This window comes from Sorex araneus, chromosome 1, assembly GCF_027595985.1.
Source record: "Sorex araneus isolate mSorAra2 chromosome 1, mSorAra2.pri, whole genome shotgun sequence".
In the NCBI taxonomy this organism is placed as follows: domain Eukaryota; kingdom Metazoa; phylum Chordata; class Mammalia; order Eulipotyphla; family Soricidae; genus Sorex; species Sorex araneus.
The window spans coordinates 432241102-432267162 of record NC_073302.1 but is presented as its reverse complement, the minus strand read 5'-3'; the positions used below and the strand labels follow the sequence as shown (position 1 = coordinate 432267162).

Genomic DNA, 26061 nt, shown 5'->3' with positions numbered 1-26061 from the left:
CCAGTCTAGAAGAATTCCATGCTAGTCTAGAACACTGTTCTAGGTGAGGCTCGCTGAGAGAGTTTTCTCTGTCTAGAAAAAGGGAAGACTTTACGGAGTGGGGAGGGAGTTAGCGCGGCATCTTCGAGCGGGTATCAGAAACTGGGAGGTCTTTTCCAACCACACAGTGATGCTTCTTTTCAGCTTGCCCATCCCTGTCCCAAAGCATGTCATCATGGGAATGTCTGACCCCAGAACACCAGGAGGGAGCCCTGAATCATGAGGGAGAGGAAGTGTCCTTAAGGTCCATGGACAGCTGGCCATGGCCCCTCCCCCAGAAGTACATTCCCTTCCCGTCAAACGAAGGGTTGGCTGACACTGAGCCAAAACCTAATTAAGAGTTTTGGGATTTTTTTTTTTTTTAGGTTTCAAGTAGGACAATGTGATCTAAGGAATGTGAATGCCAATTAGGACTCTTCTTAGTAAAGTCTGACGTTTTCTCTGTCCTTTGCTGAGGCTTCCTTCTTTCCACCACCTCCGGGGACTGGAAGTCAGTGTATCTCGTGCATATGTGGTGCTTCTTTACTTCTATCCTCAGTGTCTTCAGGAGGGAGAGAGGGACAGAGAAGCTGGGACTGGCTTTCCTTTTCTCCTTGGCACACTTAGGAGCTAAATGAACTCCAAGTCACACAAGTGTTCAGCTTGCCGGGAGGATGATAAAAAGAGAACCCATTATTTCTGGCCATCTCAGGATTCATTTTTAGAGTGATAAAGTGACAACAAATAAATATACCTTTAAAGACTTAATTTTTCTTTGGTGGTAATTGCCTGGGATGTTTTAGTTTTATATGAGCCTTATGAAGTCTTTAAAGCATCCCATATGGGATTAAAAAAATAATCCTCCTTGGAACTAACTAAATCAGAAACTCTACAGTACAACCAAGCTCCTAATTTTCTTCAAGGGGAAGTTTAGGGAAAGTTATAGCACCCCCATAGATAGACATTTATGTTTTGCAAACATCTATCAATGACATTTGGTTCTTGACATGATGACTGACCACATTATCCTTCTTCCCTCTGAATCTCGGCTAATGCAAAGTCCAGATCAGAAAGCTTCTTTTATATTTTCTCTGTTTAATGAAATATATTCTAAATAATGTCTCAGCAACATTTCTCTCTCCATAAAACATTAGTACTAAGTCTGTCTTCTGATTGTAAAATAAATGCAGCACTTTACTGGCTATGCCGCTCAATTTTTACCTCGATCTTCCTCATTCTACAACTGCAGCTTGGGCAACGTGCTCTGTCACATCTGTCTTCATCCAGCACCTTTCTGACTTCTGGTAACAGATCCTCTCCTGTCCCCCTGAACACATCCTTCATGGTCCAAGTTGGAATGAGCCACATACACAGTAGGTGTAGGCACGTGACTCGGACTGCCCAATCAGAATGCTCCTTTCCTCTTGGCTCCACCCATGGGCTTCCGATGGACAGCCTGCTATTGTGACTGGCTCTCTGGATTTTAGAAGAGAGGGTTTCTCTTTTTTCCCCAGGTTTCTAACGACACATGTAACAGAAGTTTGGGCGCGGCGATTCTGCCATGCGAGGAGACAGACAGGGCAATAATGAAGGAAGCAGACGCCCGCAGCAGCAAGGGCTGGAGGGGAGAGACTACCACCCTGCAGGTATCTCCTGAGTCCCTGGACTAAGCCAAGTCTAAAATCAATTACCCCCCAACTAGCCCAGTTTCATGACTCAATACACTCCTCTTTCTGCTAAAATTAGTTTAGATTTGGTTTCTGCTCCTTGCAACGCAGAGACTCCAAACACAGTGGATATTTACTTGCCAGGCAGGGAGCGGTGAATCTAGGGGCTGAAGTTTAGGTGCAGTGGTGGCCAGATTCCAAAGATAACCCCTTCTGACCCCACACCTCCTGCTGCTCGTGCCTCAGGGTGGTCACCAGCTACTCTCAGTCTGGGTGAGCCCAGGGACCTGCTTAACCTGATAGAATGTGCTAGAAGGTCAGCCCTGATGGAGGCTTTAATGATGCCTCACAGTTCCACTTTCCTACACTGAAAAAGTGGCACTGGAGGAAGGCTGACTGCCCTGAGGGAACCGACATGTGGGGCCTGGAGAGATCCCAGAGGGGCCACGAACAGAGAGGAGTAGAGTCGGGCCAGCAGCCCAGAGTCCAGCCGAATGCCGCCCCCCACCCCCACCCCAGCCTCGATCCCACCATGTGACCAGGTAAGACAGTCATTTGGACCATTCCTGCCTGGTTCACCGTTAGACTGCAGCCCAGCGAGAGACCCCAAGGCAGCTCAGCCGAAGAACCGCGCAGCTGAGCCCAGTCAGGGAAACTAACGAGGGGTGCTGGTTTAGACCCCAAGTTCTGGGATAAGTCATCACACAGCAGTAGACACAGACACAAAATCTGGACGTGCTACGACTATGTTTCCCTAAATAAAGCTGTAGGGCAGGCAAACCGGCCAAAAGAAAACTTTTGCTTTCTCTCCGAACAATGAAATTTTCTTGACAGATATTTTAGTATTCTACGTCACTGACCTAAGGAGTGGATCAAAGCTTTAATAGTAGAGACCCCCAAACGGAAGACTGAGATTTCTCTGGGGTGGTGGGGTGGGGGGTGGGGGTGGAACCACTAATGCAAAAGCCCCAAATTGCATTTGTGTCCAATTTTGACTCTGGACAACTCTGACAGTCAAGCTGCTGGGTTGCCGATAAAGAATTATTGAAAGGAGACAGGCTAACTTCCAGGTGGGCTGGGAAGAGTGGAGAATTACTCCTGGAAAGTGCGCGGGAATGAACCCTGCCTGGGAGCCAGCCGGGATCTGGCCAGGGCTGCCTGCGGAGGTCTCTGGGATCAGCATCGTCTCTGTACTGCGGCCACCGGAGGTCATTGGAAGCTGTCACGGGAGCTGGTACCACTTTGTGAGATTCTCCAATGCTCCCATACTTGGGGGTCCCCAGAGGCTCGCTGATGAGAGGCGGGAGGGGAGGTGGCATCTGGAGGACACCTGCCTCAGAACATAGGCAGGTGAGGCCCGTGAGGCTGGACTTGCCTCTTTGGCCTGGAGGGCGGACTCTGCTGAGGTTAGGACAGAGGACTCTGCTTCTCTCCAGACTGGCCCTAAACCCAGAGAGAGATTAGTGGTGAGGCCAAGGGGACACAACAGCCAGATGCGTTTGTTGGTTTGTTTTTTGCTTTGTGTTTTAAAAATGACTAGGGGCTGGAGCAATAGCACAGCGGGTAGGGCGTTTGTCTTGCACGCGGCCAACCCGGGTTCGATTCCCAGCATCCCATATGGTCCCCTGAGCACCGCCAGGAGTAATTCCTGAGTGCATGAGCCAGGAGTAACCCCTGTGCAACGCTGGGTGTGACCCAAAAAGCAAAAAAAAAAAAAAAAAAAAGACTAGATTTTCTACTGGAGAGCGAGAGTGAGCGAGCAAGTGAGCAAGAGAGAGAGTGAGAGTGAGAGAGAGAGAGAGAGAAAGAGTGAGAGAGAGAGAGAGAGAGAGAGAGAGATTTGCTTTCTCCTCTCTAAATTCTTAAATGCATTTGGAAAAAAACATCCTAGTAGCTTCTTAAAAGCTCTGGGAAAATAATTTCATCTGTCCCCACGCCACTGCCCTACGGACGTGCTCGGTGGGTGATTCTGGAACTGTAGTTGGTGCTTGGCAGTGTCCTCCACCGCCACCACCTCCAGGCTGTCTGCCGCAGCCTCCCTCCCGGGCCCGGACGCCCTCTAACGCAGCTGCCATGCCAGGCAGGCATGCCTCTGACAGGCCCGTCAATGACTGTGATCATCCCCAGACAGGCCTCAGGTGCTGCGCTAAAATCCCTTCTCCTAATCTTTCTGGTCTTCTTTTTGTTTATCCCGGCAGGCCTACAAAACAACATCTGTTTCCAATTTCTCTTAGGGAAGATAAAAAATGGTTACCCCTCCTTTAAGCCATTTCAACTAGGAACACCCCGTCATCACTGTTTAATAGACTCCATAAAACACGGAGGCCGTGGTATATCTCCCTGAAATACTAATGCATTCCATTGTCATAAGCCATATAGCATAACAGCTAAAATGCAGATAGCCCGTCTTTGAATCATGAACCTGTCATTGACTTGTTTGTGTAGACCTTGGGTTACTTAATCTTTTAGAGACTCAATTTTCCCATTTGTAAAATGAAAATGCTAATGCATCTAAGCACATTAGATTCTGATGAGGATTAAATAAACAATGTGTATAAGTCCCATAAGTAGAGTGCCATGCACATAGTCTTGTATGCAGTGCACAGAGTAGTTTTTGCCAATAATGCTAGCAATGAGAGATAATACAAAAAAACTCTCATTGGCCGTTTTTTTGGGTGGCTACCTACTCTTAATTATTTGTGAAAATATGGGAACGTTCTGGTGGAATGAGAAGAGATAGCTACATTCCATAAAGGGAAGAAAGGCTAATTATATGTTTTGGCTTCCACTGCAGCCATAAGGAGTCAATAATTTTTCAAAGAGAGACTACACTAAATCTCTAGCATATGAGTCATGGTTTTGAAAGTGAGCAGGACCGTTGGGCCTCAGTGATACGCAGCATAAACCCAACAACGACCATTTAAAAAGCAATTTTTTAAAAAGCACATAAGCCAATGGTTTTACATTTAGAAGAATGATCGGCAACTAGTTCTTACTGTTCTCCTACTTGGTCCTGAGTAGGGATGACAGTTCCACTAAAGAGATCAACACTGGAGAGAGAAAAGTGAAACTTTTTGTTTTAAGGCAGGGCTAGCTCGATCTAGGAGACAAACCATTGATATGGCAACTTATAGTGACTCATGATCAGGAATGGGCAGGACAGATTAGACAGAACAGGAAAACAATCTTTGTATTAATTGTAGCACTGTCGCACTGTCATCCCATTGTTCATCGATTTGCTCAAGTGGGCACCGGTAACATCTCCATTGTGAGACTTGTTGTTACTGTTTTTGGCAAATTGAATACACCACAGGTAGCTTGCCAGGTTCTGCCATGTGGGCGGGATACTCTCGGTAGCTTACCGGGCTCCCCAAAAGGGATGGAGGAATCGAACCTAGATTGGCTGCATGCAAGGCAAACGCCCTACCTGCTGTGCTATTGCTCCAGCCCTCGTATTAATTCAATGAGTTAAAAAGAAATGTGAACCTGTACCGTTCGTGGTTTCAGGAGTGACCCACCTTAGTGCCAACTGGGATAGTTATGCGTGACAGTCAGTCAAGCTGGCTAGTATAGACTCCCCACTATTAAATCAGCCTGGGCGAGGACCTTTTGGAGAGAGAGACCAAAAGGAAGCTTCTTTCTCATTTTATATAGGTGAGCTATGAAGTTGTCATGCAAGTGGATGTGTCCGAGTTCCGTGAGAATAAAGGGGCTCTACGGAAGGAGGCAAACGGTCTTTTCTTCCCTTTTCTATTTAATAAGAGGGAAAAAGAGCCTATGAGAGGCTCTTGGGCTGGGGGGGGCCATAATTTAAACATATGCCACTGGTGAGAAGGGGCCTCGGCGTGCCCTCGAGCACATTATTTCTCTCTGCACAACAAACAGTAAATATTTAAGGCTCATTAGAGGAACTGGCAAAGAGCTGATGGCCAATAGCTACAAACCTTAACTAAGGCAATCAGTTCCCTGGCAGACATATGCTTCCCTTGTTCAAATGTTAGTTATGTGTCATTATCATTTCAATACTTACATCTCCGGAGAACTATGAAACTGAGAAATGGAATGGGGGTGTGGGGTGTGTGTGTGTGGGGGGGGAGGAATTGGGGCAAAGTTTCTGAAAACTGCAAAATACAAATTCTCCAACGCGACGTAATTAAAGTTAACAAAAGGAACAGCTCGACCGCTGCACACAAGGAGCCAAAGAAGCCGAAACTTCCAAGGACTGATTTACCACAGCAAGTAATTACGCGATGTTTTTCCACCAACATTTGAAACCTGTTATTATGTTCTCAGTGGAGCACGGCAACACAAGACCGGAGCCTGGGGGAGAAACGGGGACCTGGGCTGTAATTAATTGCTGGTCGAATATATATCATGAAGTCTTTTATATTGTCACTAAAATGCACGCGCCCCTCAAGACCCTACACCTCTCTCTCCTGGGTGTGTCCCCAACACCCACAAAATGCTTCTCTTTCGGGATGGGGGCGGGTGAGAACAGATTGCTGAAAAGGGACGGAGTGCTCCTGGGAATGCCGGTGGCCAAGTCAGGTTATGGACTCACCCTTGCCACCCCCACCCCCCACCCCGTGCCCTGGGGCTCCAGAGAGGGCACAGCTCACCTCTCTGATGCCCACCGGCGTGTTTCCTATTCCAACTCCATCTCCAAGTGAGCACAACGAAAGGTTCTTTCATTGATCCGCGCCAGTTCGTGGGCGGAATCTCAGCATGTAGATGCTGGCCGAAGGAAATCATTATTGGGCCACCGAAGCCCGTATCTCGAAAGGTTAGAACACGGGGCTGGAGAGCGCCTCCAGGAAACAGTGAAATGGCTGATCTGAATAAAAACCTTTCCATCGGCTGGAAAACCACAGCGAGGCCGAGGAGATGCAGAGAACAGCAGACGTGACATTTATATTTCTGAGTACCTGCATGTTTATGTTTTGAATTACTGTTCGGAGCCTTCGAAGACCTTTATAGGTCAGGCACAAGGCGGAGCCAGCTTCGGGCTGCTTGCCTCACGCTCCAGAACTCGGGAGCAAATGCAACAACCACCATCGTGACTCTGAAAACAAACCGATCCTTCCTTCCTTCCCTCCCTCCTTCTTACTTCCCTCCCCTTCTTCCTTGCTTTCATATATACTCGAGTAAATCCAGTTAACAAGTACTAAAGCGTCTCCTATGGATTATGTACACTAGCGGCCTGAAGTAGATGTTCACCTCCTCCCTTTTAAGGACTTCTCTTATGAACATCTCTCTGGGGAGCATGGGGGACAAGGAGGAGATACAGACCTTTGGCCCCATCTCTGGCCCCAGACTGCAGGACTCTGGGCAAGTCAGAGCTGCAGGAGTCTCTGGAGCTGATCTTGCAGCCGACCCTAATTTTTCAGATGCAGTAACATGAGCCAAGAGTGCTGGGGTTGCTCCGAGTATATACCCTGACCTGACAAGGTGTTGATTTGTGTATTGGCCATCCACAACCTACGAGGCCTACAAGAAACAGCATTCAGTTCCTAACTTCCTAACTCCCCTAATTTCCACAGGTGGAGCCTGACTCTGCCACAGTCAAGTGACAAATGCCTTGGGGGAGTCATTTTCATGAAGACTCGACCCCATCTAGGCAAAGTCCTTGCAGGTGATTTTAACTTTGACTGGCGAGAGACAACAGGAGAACAAGAGGCAGGGGAATAAAGGAGATCAAAAAGCTGGGAAGGAAAATGGCCTGGGAATTGTACGAGTCTTCAAGAGTGAGGTGCTTGACTGGTTGAGCTCTACAAGAAGAAAACATCCAACCCCATCAAAAAATGGGGCAAAGAAATGAACAGAAACTTTACCAAGGAAGAAATACGAATGGCCAAAAGGCACATGAAAAAGTGCTCTACATTACTAATCATCAGAGAGATGCAGATCAAAACAACCATGAGATACCACCTCACACCACAGAGACTAGCACACATCCAAAAGAACAAAAGCAACCGCTGTTGGAGAGGATGTGGGGAGAAAGGGACCCTTCTTCACTGCTGGTGGGAATGCCGACTGGTTCAGCCCTTCTGGAAAACAATTTGGACGACTCTCAAAAAATTAGATATTGAATTCCCATTTGACCCAGCAATACCACTGCTGGGAATATATCCCAGAGAATCAAAAAAGTTCAATCGAAACAACATCTGCACATGTATGTTCATCGCAGCACTGTTTACAATAGCCAGAATCTGGAAAAAACCCGAATGCCCCAGAATGGATGACTGGTTGAGGAAACTTTGGTACATCTATACAATGGAATACTATGCAGCTGTTAGAAAAAAGGAGGTCAAGAATTTTGTAGTTAAGTGGATGGGCATGAAAAGTTTCATGCTGAGTGAAATGAGTCAGAAAGAGAGAGACAGACATAGAAAGATTGCACTCATCTATGGTATATAGAATAACAGAGTGGGAGACTAACACCCAAGAACTGTAGAAATAAGTACCAGGAGGTTGACTCCATGGCTTCGAGGCTGGCCTCACGTTCCGGGGAAAGGTCAACTCAGAGAAGCGATCACCAACTACATTGCAGTCGAAGGCCATGTGGGGGAAGGGAGTTGCGGGCTGAATGAGGGCTAGAGACTGAGCACAGCGGCCACTCAACACCTTTGTTGCAAACCACAACAGCTAATTAGAGAGAGAAAGCAGAAGGGAATGCCTTGCCACAGTGGCAGGGTGGGGTGGGGGGGAGATGGGATTGGGGAGGGTGGGAGGGACACTGGGTTTACGGGTGGTGGAGAATGGGCACTGGTGAAGGGATGGGTTCCCAAACTTTGTATGAGGGAAGTGTGAGCACAGAAGTGTATAAATCTGTAACTGTACCCTCACGGTGATTCTCTAATTAAAAATAAATAAATTAAAAAAAAAAAAAAAGAGTGAGGTGCTTGGTTTGAATTCCTTCGAGGTCCCTTTGAGGCCTTGTCAAACAAACCTTGTCAAACAAACAGCGCCTGGCCCACCCTCAAATTCCCAAATCAGAAGGTCTGGGGATGACATCATAGACTCCCTGTCCAAACAAGTTATCTAAAACATCCTGAGACTCGAACTCTGAGGGGTAGCTGAATAAATAGGTTACTTTTTTTTTTCTTTTTGGATCACTCCGGCGATGCTTAGGGGTTAGTCCTGGCTCTGCACCCAGGAATCACTCCTGACAGTGCTTGGAGGACCAGATGGGATGCCGAGGACTGAGCTTGGCCGTGTGTTCAGTCCTGTAAACTGACTGCAAACATCCTGCCCGCTGTAACTATCACTCTGGCCCCAAAGAGGTTCCTCTTAAGGGCAAGAGTACAGGTACGTGCCAATATGTAGTCGGTTTCCAGAGGGTGGGAAGGTGATCCTAGATAGCAAGATGATGACCCCATGACAGCCACGTGGAAGGTGGGCAGGCAACCCACAAATCACATCAGGCAGCTGGTGGCCCAGCAAGACGCAACCCAGTGCATGCTAGGATGGGGGCAGGGGGGCTTGCGGAGCCTTTGCTAATTAAAGTTGATTAAAATGGCTAGAGACCAGCGCTCCATGGAAATCAGGAGGGAAAGACATGCCAGGAGAAAAGAAAATGTTTGAGTGTGAAGGGTCTCGTGAAAAATTAAATAGATAACAAAACAAAGCGAAAGAGCCCACATTATCAAACCAATGATCTTAACTCTACACGGCTAGAGCAAGTACAGATTTGGGGATGGACTGACCTGACCTCGCAGCCTGACTGACCGCGTGATCTGGAAATGCCCTTAGCCTCCTTAAGCTTTTATGTTCATTGAGAAAAATAGTGGTAATAATATCTACATAGATATTCAGGGAGGATTTGGTGAACCAATATAGGCAAAGTGTTTCTGGCATGTTATGTCATACGGTGGGTTCAGTTATATAACAAGAATAATTACTCTGATATTATAACGGTAATATAGCATCATCATCATCATCATCATCATCATCATCACCATCATCATCATCATCACTGTAAAAAAGTAACTTAGGACTCTAAGTAACTGACAACACAGTCATTATCATTTAGGTGCTGTCCTAATTTTGGTGAATGCACTGTGGCGTCAAAGGCTTATCTCTTTCTTGGTGACCTATTTGATTTAGCTAAGGATGCACTCGGAAGCTCATATTTAGCGATTGAACTTTGAGCCTAAATTACATTCCTGATTGCCCTAGATTGCTATTACAGAGTGGGAAGAGAAAAATAAGCAAATAAAAACTACATACACCCAGAAACCAACGATGAGCAAATTACAATCAAGGTAACGAGTCACAAGAACTACAACTGATAATTATTATATGAAATATGTTAAACCACTGAGCTATATACCAGAAATTCATGTGGTGCTCTTATGTCATTTACATCTCAATAAAACAGGGAAAAACATACCTACTTGAGGAAAAGGTTTTTATATGATCCAGTAATTCCATTTCTTGGCATCTACCCCAAGGGCCCTGACAATTTTGCACTCCTGTGTTCATTGTAACACTATTCACAGTAGCCACATCCCAAAATGTGGAAATACGCCAAGTGTCCAACAACAGATGACTAGGTAAAGAAAATAAAGTACATAAACACAATGGACTACTACATGGCTCTATGAAAAGATGAGACCGTACAACTTGCTGCAATGTGGATGGATCTGGAGAGTATCATGCTGAGTAGAATTAATCAGAAGGAGAGGGACTGATACAGAATGAGCTCTCTCATATATAAATATAAAGAAACGCAGTATGGGAATAACAATACTCAAAGACAACAGAAACTGAGAACAGTAGGAGTTTAACCACAGCAGGAAGCTGGGGGGTGGGGGCGAGGGGGCGGGGTTGGGGCAGTCTCAGGAGGAAATGACGTTGGTGGAGGGCGGGGTGCTGGAATGTTTCGTGTCTGAAACGCTACCAAGAACAGTTTTGTAAACGATGGTGCCTAAAATAAAGTGTACATAAAGAAAAATACCTTTATAACGAAGTGGAGACAGAACATGCTAATGAGATATTACAGCAATAAGATATTAGAGCAATGAAATATTAGATGAGGGAGACAGGCGAAGAACTTGGCATAGAATGAGCTAGTATTTTCAGCAGACAGAAGACTAAAGGGAAATAACAAAGAGCGAATGTTTGTGGGCCAGGCTTGGTGGGAAGGCATGGAAGGAGGGGGCTTTGGCTGGGGGCTGATCACTGGGTAGGGGTGAGGAGGAGATTCGGCCTTTGGCCTGGTCTGTGAAGGGCTGCAGCCCTGTCTTCATGATTATAGAAAGTAGCCCCACTTTCTACTTTGTAGGCATTAACATTAAAAAAAAATTTTTTTTTTTTTTTTTGCTTTTTGGGTCAACCCGGTAACACACAGGGGTTACTCCTGGCTTTGCACTCAAGAATTACTTCTGGCGGTCCTCAGGGGACCATACGGGATACTGGGGATTGAACCCAGGTTGGCCGTGTGCAAAGCAAACACCCTACCTGCCGTACTTTCGCTCTAGCCCCTGTAGGCATTAACATTAAGCATTTTTTTTCCCAATTTAGAAAATAAGAAAGTTCCGTTTCCAGCTGTTTGTATTTTTATTTTGGGTTCTGTTCTGGTGCACGAATTCTAGTAAATGCAATAAGTGCTCATTCTTGGGCATTAGTCACAGAACAGACTTGAGGTCTTCACAACACAACACAACTCTTTCCCGGCAGAAAACTGGCCTCACTGGGTGCATTAATGCAATTTCCTAGCTCTGATGACTACAGAGGCAGTGTGGGGGCATATAAATAGCATGATTTGATGGGAGATTTTGGACAAGTCACTTGTGATTTCTGTTCCTGGGGATCTTTATTGGAAATAATAACACCTGTCAACTATGCTAATTTCGGAATCACTCCAACTCCAGCACCCGTGCTACAAAGGAATGCCTCGTGCTGCCAATAAGATCAAGGAACCCAAAAGAACATGTTGACACTGTACGTGTACGAGGCATGCTGACATTTATTGAACATAATCAAAAGAAATCTTAACTTAATCAAAGCCCCACACATCAGACACGCTTATGAGAAATTAACGTCAATGACTGCTAGGAAGTCCCTTGGAAGTGGTCACGACCTAAGGGCCCTTTATGAGGGATGTATAGACCAGCAGGCAGAATCAGCTGCCGTCCAAGTCCCAATTAGCCAATCAGAGATCAATTAATTGTTAGGATGAAGGAGTATGCCTTAGACACAATAAACACAGGAAAAACTAGCTGAGTAAGAAAGTGTAGTCAGACACAGGATGGCAAATCAAAGATTAATCAGAAAGATGTGACATTATTTAAACCCATTAACAAAAGGGTTTCTCAAGAGAGGGACAGACATAGAAAGATCGCACTCATCTGTGGAATATAGAACAACAGAGTACGAGACTAATACCCAAGAATGGTAGTATATATTACCAGGATGTTGGCTCCATAGCTTGAAAGGTGGCCTCACACACTGGGGGAAAGTCATCCCAGACAAAGAAGGGAACACCAAGTAATATGTGATTGGAGATCCTTCACGGGAAGGGAGATGCGTGCTGAAAGTAGACTAGAGACTGAACAGGATGACCGCTCAATACCCCTATTTCAGGCCACAACACCCAAAAGGAAAGAGAGATATCAAATTGGAATGCCTCGCCACAGAGGTTGGGTGGGGTGGGGGGATGGGACTGGGGGGTGGGAGGGATACTGGGTTCATTGGTGGTGGAGAATGGACACTGGTGGAGGGATGGGCTCTTAAACATTGCATGAGGGAAAAACAAGAACAAAAATGTGTGAATCTGTAACTGTACCCTCACTGTGACTCACTAATTAAAAAATAAATAAATTAAAAAAAATAAAATAAAAAGTTAAAACACTAAAAAAAAAATAATAAAAAAATAAAAGGGTTTCTCCACCATCATTTCTGAGCCACACCCAGTGGCACTCAGGGATCACTCCTGAAGATGCTGCAGGAGATGATGATATGTGGTACCAGGAACTGAACCCAGGTCGGACGCACTCGAGGCTTAGTGTTGTAGCTGCTGAAATAACTCTCCCGCCCTATTTATAAAGATCTTTCTGAAAACTCGCCAAGATTAAGCCACACACATTTTCATCTCATTGTGAAATGTTGTGAACTTTCTTCGACTTCCAGGCAGCAAAACTTACACAACCCATCATATTTCTCCATGTATCACGGCCCTCTAGGAAGGCGGAGGGTGAGCTTTGCCCGACGGCGATTCAGTGTGAGATCTATGAGACTTTTCAGGGGCACCGTCGTTAAAAGGTTCGGGGAGCAGGCTAATCTTTTCCTGAAGACGAATCACAAATCCCCATGGTTAATACCCTTGAATCCAACACCTGGTGTAAAGGTGAGGAAAAGGGGAGGTTGCTACAGAACTGCAAAGCTGAGGTAAGACCAAGAGCAGAATAGGGCAGGGAGGGGACGGGGGTGTGAAAAACAGATAAAAAAATATGTTTTTCTCTCTCTCTCTTTATAGCACAGTGGCAGGGCGTTTGCCTTTCACGCAGCCGACCTGTGTTCGATTCCTCCGCCCCTCTCGGAGAGCCCGGCAAGCTACCGAGAGTATCCCGCCCACATGGCAGAGCCTGGCAAGCTACCCGTGGCGTACTGGATATGCCAAAAACAGTAACAATAAGTCTCACAATGAGAGACAGTTAATGGTGCCTGCTCGAGCAAATCGATGAGCAACGGGATGACAGTGACAGTGACCTTTAATTAATACATCCCCCAAGCCAATTTTTATTTGATGGGGCTTGTGTGGGGTTTAGGGAGGTAACAGGAATATTTCCCATTTTCAGCCAAGGACCCCCCGGGGAAGCCTACTCGTGAGGCAGACATCCCCCTCATCCGTGCAGGGTTCCGGCAGTGGTGCAGTGCGTCCAGTAGATGGCAGCATGGCACCGCCCATCCTTCGCTCTACCCTCCGCTCTGGTCACTGCACAGAAAACCCAGTCTCTGCTACGGAAAACTGCCCTGCTGTGCTCCCGGTCCACAGGACTGAGAAACGACGTCTCCCACAGCTGCACAACAGCCCAGCCATGCCCGGGCTTACTCCTGGACTTAGCGCAGGTCCAAGGGCTCGGCTGTTTGACTCCGTTTTTAGGCTGTTTTTGTCACCCCGGGGGGAGGCACCTACATCAGTGGTCTTCAACCACACTGGTCAGCGGACTGGTGCACTGCTGCTGTCCGCGGGTGGAGGAAGGTTGAAAACCACTGGCCACAACTGCCAGTCCATGAACGGGCATGTGGACAGGGGCCGGTCAGCAGGTGTCAAAAGGCTGAAGAGCGCTGGACAGGGCAATTTATCTCAAAGAGAAATCAAAAGTACCACAGAAGCCAACTAAGCTCAGCAAACAAACACAATAATACCGAGGGCTCAAGCAGCCACGAGCAGCCCAGTAAACCCTCCGACAAGGATTTTATGACCCCGTTGGGAGATGTAACAGTTTCCACAACTTTTCTCTTTTACTGAAGTACTTTTGGATCCTTCCATTAGCCACTGTGCTGTCATCAAGCAATATGAAATAGATTATTTGGGGCCTGCTACGGGGTCAGGCTTGCAAGTGGGTGGGAAACGGGACAGTGGTGGAGGGACGGGCCGCACTGCTGATGGGATTAGAGCTGGAATGTCGAATGCCCGAAAGAGCTGTACTAGGAACAACCCTGCAAACCACGGAGTTAAAATAAAGTCACTGTCATTGTCATCCCGTTGCTTACTGATGTGCTCGAGCGGGCACCAGTAACATCTCCATGGTGAGACTTGTTACTGTTTTTGGCATACCGAAAACGCCACGGGGAGCTTGCCAGGCTCTGCCGTGCAGGCGGGATACTCTCGGTAGCTTTTTGGGCTCTCCAAGAGGGGCAGAAGAATCGAACCTGGGCCGGCCGCGTGCAAGGCAAAAGCCCTGCCTGCTGTGCTAAGAAGAAATTGAAGAGTCCACGTGTGAGCTCAGTGGCTTTAGCACCAGCTCTGCATGCAGGAGACCGGACGTTACGAGGGGAACCACCCCACGGTCCCCTGAGCACCTCTGCAGGTGAGCTCCGAGCACAGAGCTGGGAGTGGCCCCGCCTCCTTCTCCCCCTGAGACAAAGCCAGAAGTTGGGAAATGGAAATAAGTGAGAAGAGGCTTGAGCTGCTAGGGCAGAAGGGTGGCGTGTGCGTTTCTGGCGAGCGCTCTGGCGAGCGCGGAGAGCAGGCCTCTAGTGCTGGCTCCCTCTGGGACACGGTGCTCCAGCTCTGCTCCTCCCTGCTACAGCAGGGGACCACCCCTCCCCGACCCCCTTCTTAGCCGCTGCATGCTCCGGCACCCTCTCCGCTCAGTGTCTAATCCACTGCCAGCGGGAGTTGCGGCATTTCCCCAGATTGGCTTCCCCCACCCCGGCCCCACTCCCCAGCCTCTGTCTGACCTTTCCGGGCCTGCTTGACTTTCCACTTGGAGAACCCAGGGCCACCCAGCACTGTCCACGCCATGGACACTCTCCTCCCGTAAGCCGCGCACCCGCTCTTCCTCTAGGCTTGTCTGCCTGGCTGGCTAGATGCCCCCAGCTAGAAAGCAGGGTGGGAGGGTCACCTGGAGTCTGTTTTCTTTAGCCAGGGGTCTCCATCATTCTCCTGATGCTGTCAGTCTTTCTCAAATGTCTCCTCTCCATCCCTACCAACACTGACCTAGTTCAGCATCTCTCTCTCTCCCTCCCTCTCTCTTCCTCTCTCCCTCACTCTCTCCCTCCCTCTCTCTCTCTCTTTCTCTCTCTTCCTCTCTCTCTCTTTCTCTCTCCCTCTCTCTTCCTCCCTATCTCTCCCTCTCTCTCCCTTTCTTTCACTCTCTCTCCCTCTTTCTCTTTCTCCCTCTCTTTACTCTCTTTCTCTCTCCCTCTTTCTCTCTCTCCCTCTCTCCCCCTCTCTCTCCCCTCCTCACTCTCTCTCCCCCTCTCTCCCTCTCTTACTCTCTCCCTCTCTCTCCCTGTCTTTCACTCTCTCTTTCTTTCTCCTCCCTCTCATTCTCTCTCCTTCTCTCTCTCTCTCTCCCCCCCCCCTCTCCCTTTCTCTGAACAATCAGTTTCCAGCTGGCAGCCAGGCCTCTAGTTTTTCTCAAACCTCTCTCACCGTGCTGCTGCAACCGTCTCCTTATCCAACAAACCTGACCAGCTTGCTCTTCCTCTGAAAACCCGGGGCCACCTACAGGACAAGGCCCCAGTGACATCACCCTGCAGCCCCACGCGTGGTTATGAATGAATGTGCGATGTGTGGCCAGGCCTGCGCCAGGCCCTGGGGAGAAGCCAGCGAAGCAGAGCCCTGGCGTCACGGAACTCGGGTTTCACCCCCTGTAGGGAAATAAGGGCCCCCTAAGCCAGTATTCTATCACAGGGGTTAAGGGGCAGGTCTTGCATGTAGCTGACCCGGGTTCAATTCCCAGCACTGCAATCCCGCACCTCCTGAGCACCTCCAGGTACAGCCCTGGAGATCCTGAGCAGAGCCAAGGTGGTCCAGGGAAACCTCAGAGCGACAGGGCCTGAGCGGGGGCACATCCTCAGGGCCTTGCATTGACCTGCCTACTTGGCTGGCCTCCATCTGCTCCTTGGAGACCTGGACCCCTCGAGCTCCATTTGAGAGGCCGCCCAAACGTCATTAGTTATATGCCATGCATGTAACTATCAATGCACTGTCACTGTCACTGTCATCCTGTTGCTCATCGATTTGTTTGAGCGGGCACCAGTAACGTCTCTCAGTGAGAGACTGATTGTTACTGTTTTTGGCATATCCAATACGCTACGGGTAGCTTGCCAGGCTCTGCCATGTGGGCGCAGTACTCTCGGTAGCGTGCCGGGCTCTCCGAGAGGGTGGAGGAATCGAACACCGGTCGGCTGCACGAAAGGCGAACACTCTACTACTGTGCTATCGCTCCAGCCCAACTATCAATGCAACTTATTTAAAAATAGTTTACCATCTCCTTTCCTCCCTACTCCTAGTCACCAAGACCCCAGTCTGTCTCTGTAACTGCCTACTTTGGACATTGCACATACAGTATCTGGTCTCTGGTGGCAAGCTTCATTCACGCTGTATAATGTTTTTTAAGGTTCATCCCGGGTACACTACAACAGGACCTTGCTTTTTTGTTTTTGTTGTTGGTTTGGGGGCCACCCAGTGGTGTTCAGGGCTTTTACCTGGCTCTGTGTTCAGGGACCACTCCTGGCAAGGCTCAGGGTCCCATATGGGGTGCCAGGACTTAAAACCAGGCAAACTGCATGCAAGGCATATATATGACTTACCTGCTGTACTACCTCTCTGGTCTCAGGGTCTTGCTTTTTGTAGGTGAAAAATATCCATTTTATGGATTTATTACATATAACTTATCTATCAGTTGGTGGTTATTTGGGCTATTTCCCTTTTTGGCCAATATAAATAAGGCTGCTATGAATAAGTTCTTGTGTGTGAGTTTCTGTGTATACCTTGGAGTAGAACAGATAGGTGTAACTTTTTGAGGAGCTGATGGACTGTTTTCCAAGGCAGCAGAACCATTTTGCATTTATATTCCCACTAGGCAATATACATGGATGAGGGTTCCGGTATCTCCACATCCTCTCTAACATTTATGATTGTCTTTTTTTATTCCAGTGATCTTATTAGAGAGAATGTTGTATCTCACTGTGGTTTTGACTTGTACTTCCTAAATATCAAAATGATGTTATGCATATTTTCATGTGTATTAGTCATAAATATAGTTTTTGGACAAATGACTATTCCTTGTCTTCTTTTTAATGAATGGGTCTTATTGTTTTTTTTAAATGATGATTTGAGAGAGAAATTGAAAAGCTAGCACAGAAATTTCCCATTTAACTTGCACCCAAGTTCCTCTTAACATCTTACATTAGCAGGTATATTTATCACTACAAATGAACCAACATTAGTGTTTTTTTTTTTTTAGCTTTTTGGGTCACACCTGGCGATGCACAGGGGTCACTCCTGGCTCTGCACTCAGGAATTACGCCTGGCGGTGCTCAGGGGACCATATGGGATGCTGGGAATCGAACCCGGGTCGGCCGCGTGCAAGGCAAACACCCTACCCGCTGTGCTATCGCTCCAGCCCCCAAATGAACCAACATTAGTAATTATTAACTAATGTTACCAATGTATTTACATTTCCTTGTTATTTATCTAATGCCTTTTCTCTGTTCCAGGAACTAATCTAAGTGACCACCCTAACATGAATTTTCCATGTCTTTTTTTTTTTTCTCTCTCTCTTTGGGCCACACCCAGCGATGCTCAGGGGTTACTTCTGGCTCTGCACTCAGGCATTACTCCTGCCTGTGCTCAGGGGGCCATATGGGATGCTGGGGATTGAACCAGGGTCATGCAAGGCAAACGCCCTACCCGCTATACTATAGCCTTGCCATGTCTTCCAATGCCTCTCTTTGGTTTTTTTTTTTTTTTTTTTTTTGCTTTTTGGGTCACACCCGGTGATGCACAGGGGTTACTCCTGGCTCATGCATTCAGGAATTACTCCTGGCGGTGCTCAGGGGACCATATGGGATGCTGGGAATCGAACCTGGGTCAGCTGTGTGCAAGGCAAACGCCCTACCCGCTGTGCTGTTGCTCCAGCCCCTCAATGCCTCTCTTGACTACGGTGATTTTTCAGGTTTTTGATGACTCTAACAGGCTTGAGGAGCACTGGTCAGGCATTTTGTAGGATTGTCCTCTACTGGAACTTGTTGGATATTTTCCCCCCCATTTTTCACCCCCTCACTTCACATGTACATCCATCAATATGATTTCTGCCTATTAATGTTAACATTAATGACCTGAGTGAATAAAATACTATTTACTAGATTTCTCCACTATGAAGTCACTTTCCCCTCCCCCATCCCATACTTGACTTTGAAAGACAGTCCCCACTGGCAGCTAAGCTTGACAAGCCGGAAGTGAGGATTCCCCGAGCTGGACCATTCAGCCACACCATTCATTTGGGACCTGCATGGAGCGTTTGTCCCTTTCTCCTCACTTATTCATACATTCAATCACTTATATGGATCCGTGGGTGTTTATTAAATACTGTGCACTGTAACCCAGTACGACTCACTTACTTTTTTGCTCAAATTGTTCCAAATTTGTTCACGGGAAGCTCTTTCCGTTGATCCCTGTGCCACTTTCACTCATCCCTACCCATGTGTCACATAGGGTTTTTATTTTTTCATTCATTTACTTTTTAGCATTTCCTGCTTTCTGATACTAAGAAATACCTTATATTCATTTTGCAAATTTCTGGCACTAGTTCTAGAATCCACCATTTCTCCCAGGAGGCCCAGTTCTCTGGATTTGAGAGTACTAGGAACCTTTAGCTGGGCACTAAATGTGCTGGTCCTTGCTAGATTGCTACCCTTACCCAATCTTTGGGTTTATTTGTTGAGTTGTAAGGGGCTGGAGCGATAGTTCGCCAGGTAGGGCGTTTGCCTTACATGCGGCTGACCTGGGTTCAATTCCTCCGTCCCTCTCTGAGAGCCTGGCAAGCTACCGAGAGTATCTCGCCTGCACGGCAGAGCCTGGCAAGCTACCCGTGGCATATTTGATATGCCAAAAACGGTAAGGACGAGTCTCACAATGGAGACGTTACTGGTGCCCGCTCGAGCAAATTGATGAGCAACGGGATGACAGTGATAGTAAGGTCCTTTATATATTCTAGACATAAGTTCCTTATCCATCACCAGGTATATGCTATAAAAATGTTCTATTCCATTCTATGGATTGTTTTTGTCACCTTGATTAAACTTCTTACTGAGTGAAACAAATAAGTCCACTGTATTTTACATCTAAACATACGTACAGGGGCCAGAGAACTATATAGGGGTAGGGCACTTGCCTGGCATGAGGCCAACCCCGGTTAGGTCCCCAGCACCACGTCTGGATCCCATAGTAGTGCCAGGAGAGATCCCAGTGTGCGAAGTAAATGAGCACTGCTGGGTGTGGCACAACCAACAAATAATAACAAATAAACATCTGTATGGAGAATGCATTTCAGGCAAACCCTTTTTTCCCTTTGGTCCTGAAAAGACAAACGATTCTTTTTCTCTCTGGGTGAGAGCATTCTGTTGAGGAGCAGCCATCTCTATGCCTGAACACTACTTACAGGAAACTTGGGCCCTCACTGATTACGTGGACTGTAGAGGATAATTTCAAAGGTAATCCAGAGTCCCTAGAAAGGAAAGGGGAGAAGCCTAGGAGCAGCGACGGTCCCTCACTAACAATGAAAGTACAGAAGTTAGTAGCATCCTCTCCCAACGATCAGACCTGTCTCTCAGTGAGGGAAACACAAGTGCTCCTGTATCTCACACTACAGACAGCCTGACAGCCTCCTTTGTTGCCTGGGGTGGCTCAGCCCCAGCCAGCGAATTGCAGGTGGCCGCTTCTCAAGTATGCTTGAGGCTTGTTTTGTGTGTCAGCTGGGTAAGGCTGACAGAAGAATTAAAATCAAAGCACTTTAGACCGCTCGTCACGATCATCAGTGGACAATTCTCTGTTCTGGGTTATTCTACCCGCAGCCCTTGACACAGAGGAAGGCGTTGTCCTGTGACAACACTTTCTTCACTCTCTTGGTTTTTCCTTCCTACTTCACTGGCTGTTCCTTTGCTGGTTCTTCAATATTCCAAGATCTAAGTACAAGGTTCCAAGTACTTCATGATGAAGCACCCAGTTCTTGGAAAGTTTCTTCTTTTCCTTTCTCTCTAGTTGGGCTGATAATGAGATCTCACCTCTCACTTCTTTTGGCTGTAAATCTCACTTATCTACTAATAAGCCCCACATTTTTATTTCCCGTCTAGGCCACTTTAATGAGCTCTAGATTTGGTTCCCCCAGCTCCTTCTTCTGTGGCTCTGCTGAAGTGTCTAACTGGTACTCCAAGCTCAGTGTTTTCAACCCCCCAAATCCTTATAGATCCTCCCTGTGCTCTTTGTCCTCCCCCCACACCCCCACCACCTGTTCAGTCAGTTTGCCTTTCCCCGGGTCTTTCCATTTTCACTGGAGTAAAATCAGAGAACAAAAATCCTTGGATTCACCGGATCCCTTTCAACCCCTCAGTAAATACAGCCAGCTTGACTTAAACAATAAACCTCACGAAGATGGCTTCTCACCCACTTCACCGCCACTACCTTGTTTTGAATCATCAATATCTTTCACCTTGATCACTGCAGCAATATTACAATGGATCTTTCTCTTCCTGCCCTCACCAGCTCTGCCCGCTCCCTAATTACCTATTTTCAACGGGGGAGCCTGAGTGATTCTTTTCCAGGCCAAGTCAGATAAGGACCTTCTTTGGCTCCAAATATTCTATGGGTTTCCTAGTTTACTCAAGGTAAAAGCCACTGTCAGTACAGTGGACGGCAAAATCTCAGCTCCTCAGAATAAATCTCATACTCTTCCACTTCTTATTTATTCACTTCAGCCACGCTGGTCTTTTTTGCTGTTCTTCAGATGCCAAGATTACTCCTTTTTCTGGACTTGCTCTTCTTCTTGGATCCCTTTTCCTGTATACTCTTCCCATACCAAGATATTTGCATGCTCTGAGCTTTCTCTGGCTTTAGGCCTTTCCTCATATGTTCCCATGTCATTGAAGACTCCAAAAGCACACTGTAAAACAATGGGAGACATTCCTATACACTCGTGTGCCCTGTTTGCCTTAGCATGCCTAGTTTTGCACCACCGTACGTATCTTTATGTGGCATAGTTTCCATTTTTTGGTTTTTCTGTTTTCCCTTACAACATCAATTCTAGGAATATATTCCTACAATTCCTATAGGACCTAAAGATAAACAATATACTTAGTAAACACCATTTGGAATGACAAATGAATAAAAGACGGAGGGAGCTTTCTTGTATGTCAGAACATCTTCCCTTACAGTGGCCCACCTCAATTTTGAGCTTTAATTTATCTCCAGCAGATTTAAGATACTCATCTAAAGAAGCACAAAGTGAGAGGGAAAAAAAATTAAATAGAGAAGAGATCTCGGAGGGAAGCAGAAAATAGAGACTACAGGAGGGATGAAGGAGAAAAGCAGCAACTGCCACTGAAGAGCTGGACACAAAGGGGAAGATGCAGAGAGTGAAGGAAGAACAAGGAAGATAATGGGTGGGGGAGCATGCTGTTGGAGCCACGGCTTCACTGAAGCTATGCAGATGCCAGATCCACCTTAGGGACTTCAGTGCCCATTCAAACCTCCCCATCTATGCTGCCCCCTACCCCCTTACTGGATTTCTGGGTTGATTCACAGGTGCTGTTTTGAAAAAGGTCATGACAGCTCAGGGAAAGAGAATCTCTGACAAACGGACTTAAAGACACGCACATAAAGCCCTTCCTTCTTTGAGGTGATCTATAATGAGTGATTTCTTGGCCCAAATAGTTATCTTCTTGAGTGTGAAAACAACAGTGGGGCCACACAGGTCAAAACCAGAGCAGAGATCTTGAACTCAGGGACAGGGCCTCTCTGTAACTCTTGCACAGCTATCCGTTATCTCAAACCTTTGCTAGAGTTATCCAAGATTTATCCTCATATTCAAGATCAAAGGTGTGCATGAAAAGAGAACAACTATTTAACAATAACGGGAGCAGAGGACTCGGCTTACAGAGAATCACTGTGGATGCCTTATTTCATCACAGAGAGGGTGCTCTATCTCCCCACTGGCCAGGAAGGCTCTGGAAATGAAAAACTACAAGAGTCTTGCAACTTCTTGTTAAATAAGTTTCCTGACACATGGCAAGTTGTGATTAATTACTGTGTTAGAAGATAACATTCCTATAGAGATTTGCTGGAAGTACAGATGCTGTCCATGCTTGATTAGACATTGCTTAAGGAATGCTGAGGCATATTGCTGCAGTCTATTATTTCTGGCTATTTTGGTATCACTGTTATATTTATTTTACCTAGCTTCCCATTTGGTAGAATTGATGGAATTCATTTCCTAAACCTGTTTCTTCAGAAAAATAAGAAATAGGAAAAAAACAAGGCTATAAGGTATGCCTGTATATGCTTGTATGTATGAGAATAAGAAAAAATGAGGGCAAAAGACAGCATGACTAGTAGGGATATAGTATTCTTTCTGTAACAATTTCTGTTCTACAAAGGAAAGACCAGAAGAGAGATAAGTCGGTGTCCTTTACGCCTATTTAAAAATTGACCTATGGGCTGGAGATGCTTGTATACAACCAATCCTGGTTTGATCCCCGGCATTGTATTTGGTCCCCCAAGAACCACCGGAAGTGACCAGTGGTTCTTAAAGCACAGAGCCAGGAGTAAGTCTTGAACACCACCGGGTGTGGCCAAACCCTAAAAAAATGAAATAAAAACTGACCTATGTCCATAAGTTAAAACTTTCCGGCTATCAGAAGTAAGTGAAATGTTATCCATATCCAAGCCCTATCCAACACCAAATAAATGGTGTCTGATTTGATGTCTATTCATTCATCATTCATTATATCTAATAAACTCTCACTCTGGGCCAGACATGGAGGAGACAGAAAAGAACCTTGGCCTTTTAGAATCTGTAAGTCCAATACAGAGATGTCTTCTAAACTAGAATTAGGAGGACAGAATCATCCAAAACTCTATGTTTATGCCAGCTGATTTACTTTCATGACCCACTTGATTTAAAGAATAACAAAAGCAATTCATCTCTCAGTTGGTCATGATTCAACTCACACCCACATCTTTGGACGTCATTCACAAATCCACAACTGCGGCAGCCACGACCTGCTTACCGTTCAATTATTTCCTAAAAAAAAAATACTTTGTTGGCACTGCCGATCCATGTCAACCACACTACTGCCCATCAACATTTCATTATTCAGATGCCAGTATTTTCAATCTGTGTTCAGGATTCATAGAGTCTGCCAAACAGTGTATTAATTTACTTATTTCAGCGAAATAAAAAAAAATCATTTCAAAAGGGATGATTGAATTTAGGAATTACAGTCCTTGGAGAATTAGTAATGCTTCTCTGTGTCCCTCAGGCCTCTGTGTTCTTTACTTCCCCTTGTCAATGTTATTATGAATAGACTAATTCAATAATGAGCTCATTCCCCATAAGAGCAACCAAATCAATGCAGCATCCAGTCACACCTGGTTTCCCTAATCTGAACAAGGAAGGCTTTCCACAAAATTTAGCCTAAAATGGGGATTCTAATGAACACATACACAAATGCAAAGGAAGAAAATGTCAGGAAGGTAGACAGAAAAGCAGAGGAACAGCAGTGGGACAAATGGTAGATTGGAGGTGAGAAATGAAGAAACTTATTTAAATCTTCAAAACGAAGACCTGAGTACAGAAATTGTTAATACTTGTAAAAGTAATGAAATATTTTATCATACCTTTAGAAGTCTTAAGAATTGCATTCCCGGTTCTCCACCCAGATAAGATCCGGAGCTGCTGTGCGTGAAACGAACCCTCTGCTCCTAAAGACTATGATCCGAGAGATCTTCTAACCCATTTTGGCACACAGAGCGGCTTCTTACAGAAATGTATCTAAACTATGAACTGAGCTAAAATATCAGAAAGCCAAAACCACACGGTCGAGACAGCGGCTGCTCGAGCTCATAGTCTTCATTCTCAGCAATGGAAAACAAATTATTAAATGATGCCTTTTCAGCAGGCCTGATTGTTGGAGGAAAATTCCAAACAATAATAGTGAGTTCTCTATTGAAATAGTGAATGTATTCAAAGTATAGAGAGAATAAAGTGAAGATCATTAGCTACTCAGGGAGGGGGGTATATTGGGGTTCTTGGTGGTGGAACATGCGCACTGGTGAAGGGATGGGGCTTTAATCATTATATGACTGAGACTTAAACCTGAAAGCTTTGTATTTTTTTTCATGGTGATACAAAAAAAAAATTGCATTCCCTCATCCCGTTATTCTAACACATGGTGTTCTATTGAAATAAAATGAAAACTTTTTAAAAAAGGTTTCAGGAATTGTTTCATATTTTCTTGCATTTCTAAAGGTATCAAAATTAAGTGAAAAGACACTGAAGTACAAAAATATTAGGTAGAAACATTTTGGAATACCAAAGCCAAGTGATTTCTAGCCATGAAGAAATTTATAAAATAATTTTCCAGAGTGTAAACAGCATTAGAACACTGAGATGCATTGATCATTGATTTTTTTCAAAACTGTTTAAGGTTTCACCAGAGCTCTGGAAGTGCCACAGATCAGATGATTTAAATGGAAATAATGTTAAGTCCAAAGGGAGAGAGAATAAAATTCTCAAATTCTAAAAAGTGCATTATAAAGAAAACTTTAACACCGAGATCAGCAAGCCTTAAAAAGAGAAAGTCAATAAACTATTTACAGGAACCTTCAATAACATGAAGAGGTACCATCATCCCCTCTGTGAAAATGAGGAAAAACGGATTTCAACTCGGAAGAGAGAAGAGATGAGGACATAGATTCAGGCAAAAATACATCCAACACATGTTAATGAGAGGAAAAGAATAGAAAAAAATCCAAATGTCTGAAAATTTGCAAATGATTAAATAAGTCATGCTTTGCTTATGCTGGGGAATATTTGTTCAGGCTTTACACGTAGTATTTTCAGGGTATAGTAATGGATGTGGGAAGGCAATTTTTTTTTTAAAAAAGAATATTATTGCTAGAAGAAAGTGCAATTAAACACGTGTAAAACATTAACCCAGTTTCAATTTTGTAAAATGAGAAGTCGTATACAAGCACGTGAAAACCCAACATACAGACACAGCACCTGTGTGGAACTAGGAGCTAACACAGCAAATACTGTAGCCCCTAAACTCTATGAGGGATGTGCACATGTGTCTTTGTACTCCAGTCTGCAGATTTTAGTTTTTTTGTTTGTCTGTTTGTTTTTGGGGTCACACCCGGTGATGCACAGGGGTTACTCCTGGCTCTGCACTCAGGAATTACCCCTGGCCGTGCTCAGGGGACCATAGGGGATGCTGGGAATTGAATCCAGGTCGGCCGCGTGCAAGGCAAACACCCTACCTACTGTGCTATCACTCCAGCCCCAAGAATATGTTACTCTTTAAAATCAGAAAAGTTACCCACAATTTTGCAGTATGAACTTAGGCTAGACATCAGGGGGGAAGACGGCCAACCTAAGGGATATTAAACATGCATCAGATCTTCTTCACAATCTAAGAGCTTCTGTCTTTTTAACTCCCCCAATTTTTTTTTTTTTGGCTTTTTGGGTCACACCTGGCAATGCTCAGGGGTCACTCCTGGCTTTGCACTCAGGAATTATTCTTGGCGGTCCTCTCAGGAATTACTCCTGGCAGTGCTTGGGGGACCATATGGGATGCTGGGAATTGAATCCGGGTCAGCTGCGTGCAAGGCAAACGCCCTACCCACTGTACTATCACT

General features: G+C 45.8%; 1 protein-coding gene across 1 annotated transcript in view; it reads right to left on the bottom strand.

Annotated features, from left to right (window-relative positions):
• EXOC4 (exocyst complex component 4) overlaps positions 1 to 26061 on the bottom strand; it is an 858640-nt gene that overhangs the window by 31019 nt on the left and 801560 nt on the right. The gene's annotated exons all lie outside the window — the stretch shown is intronic.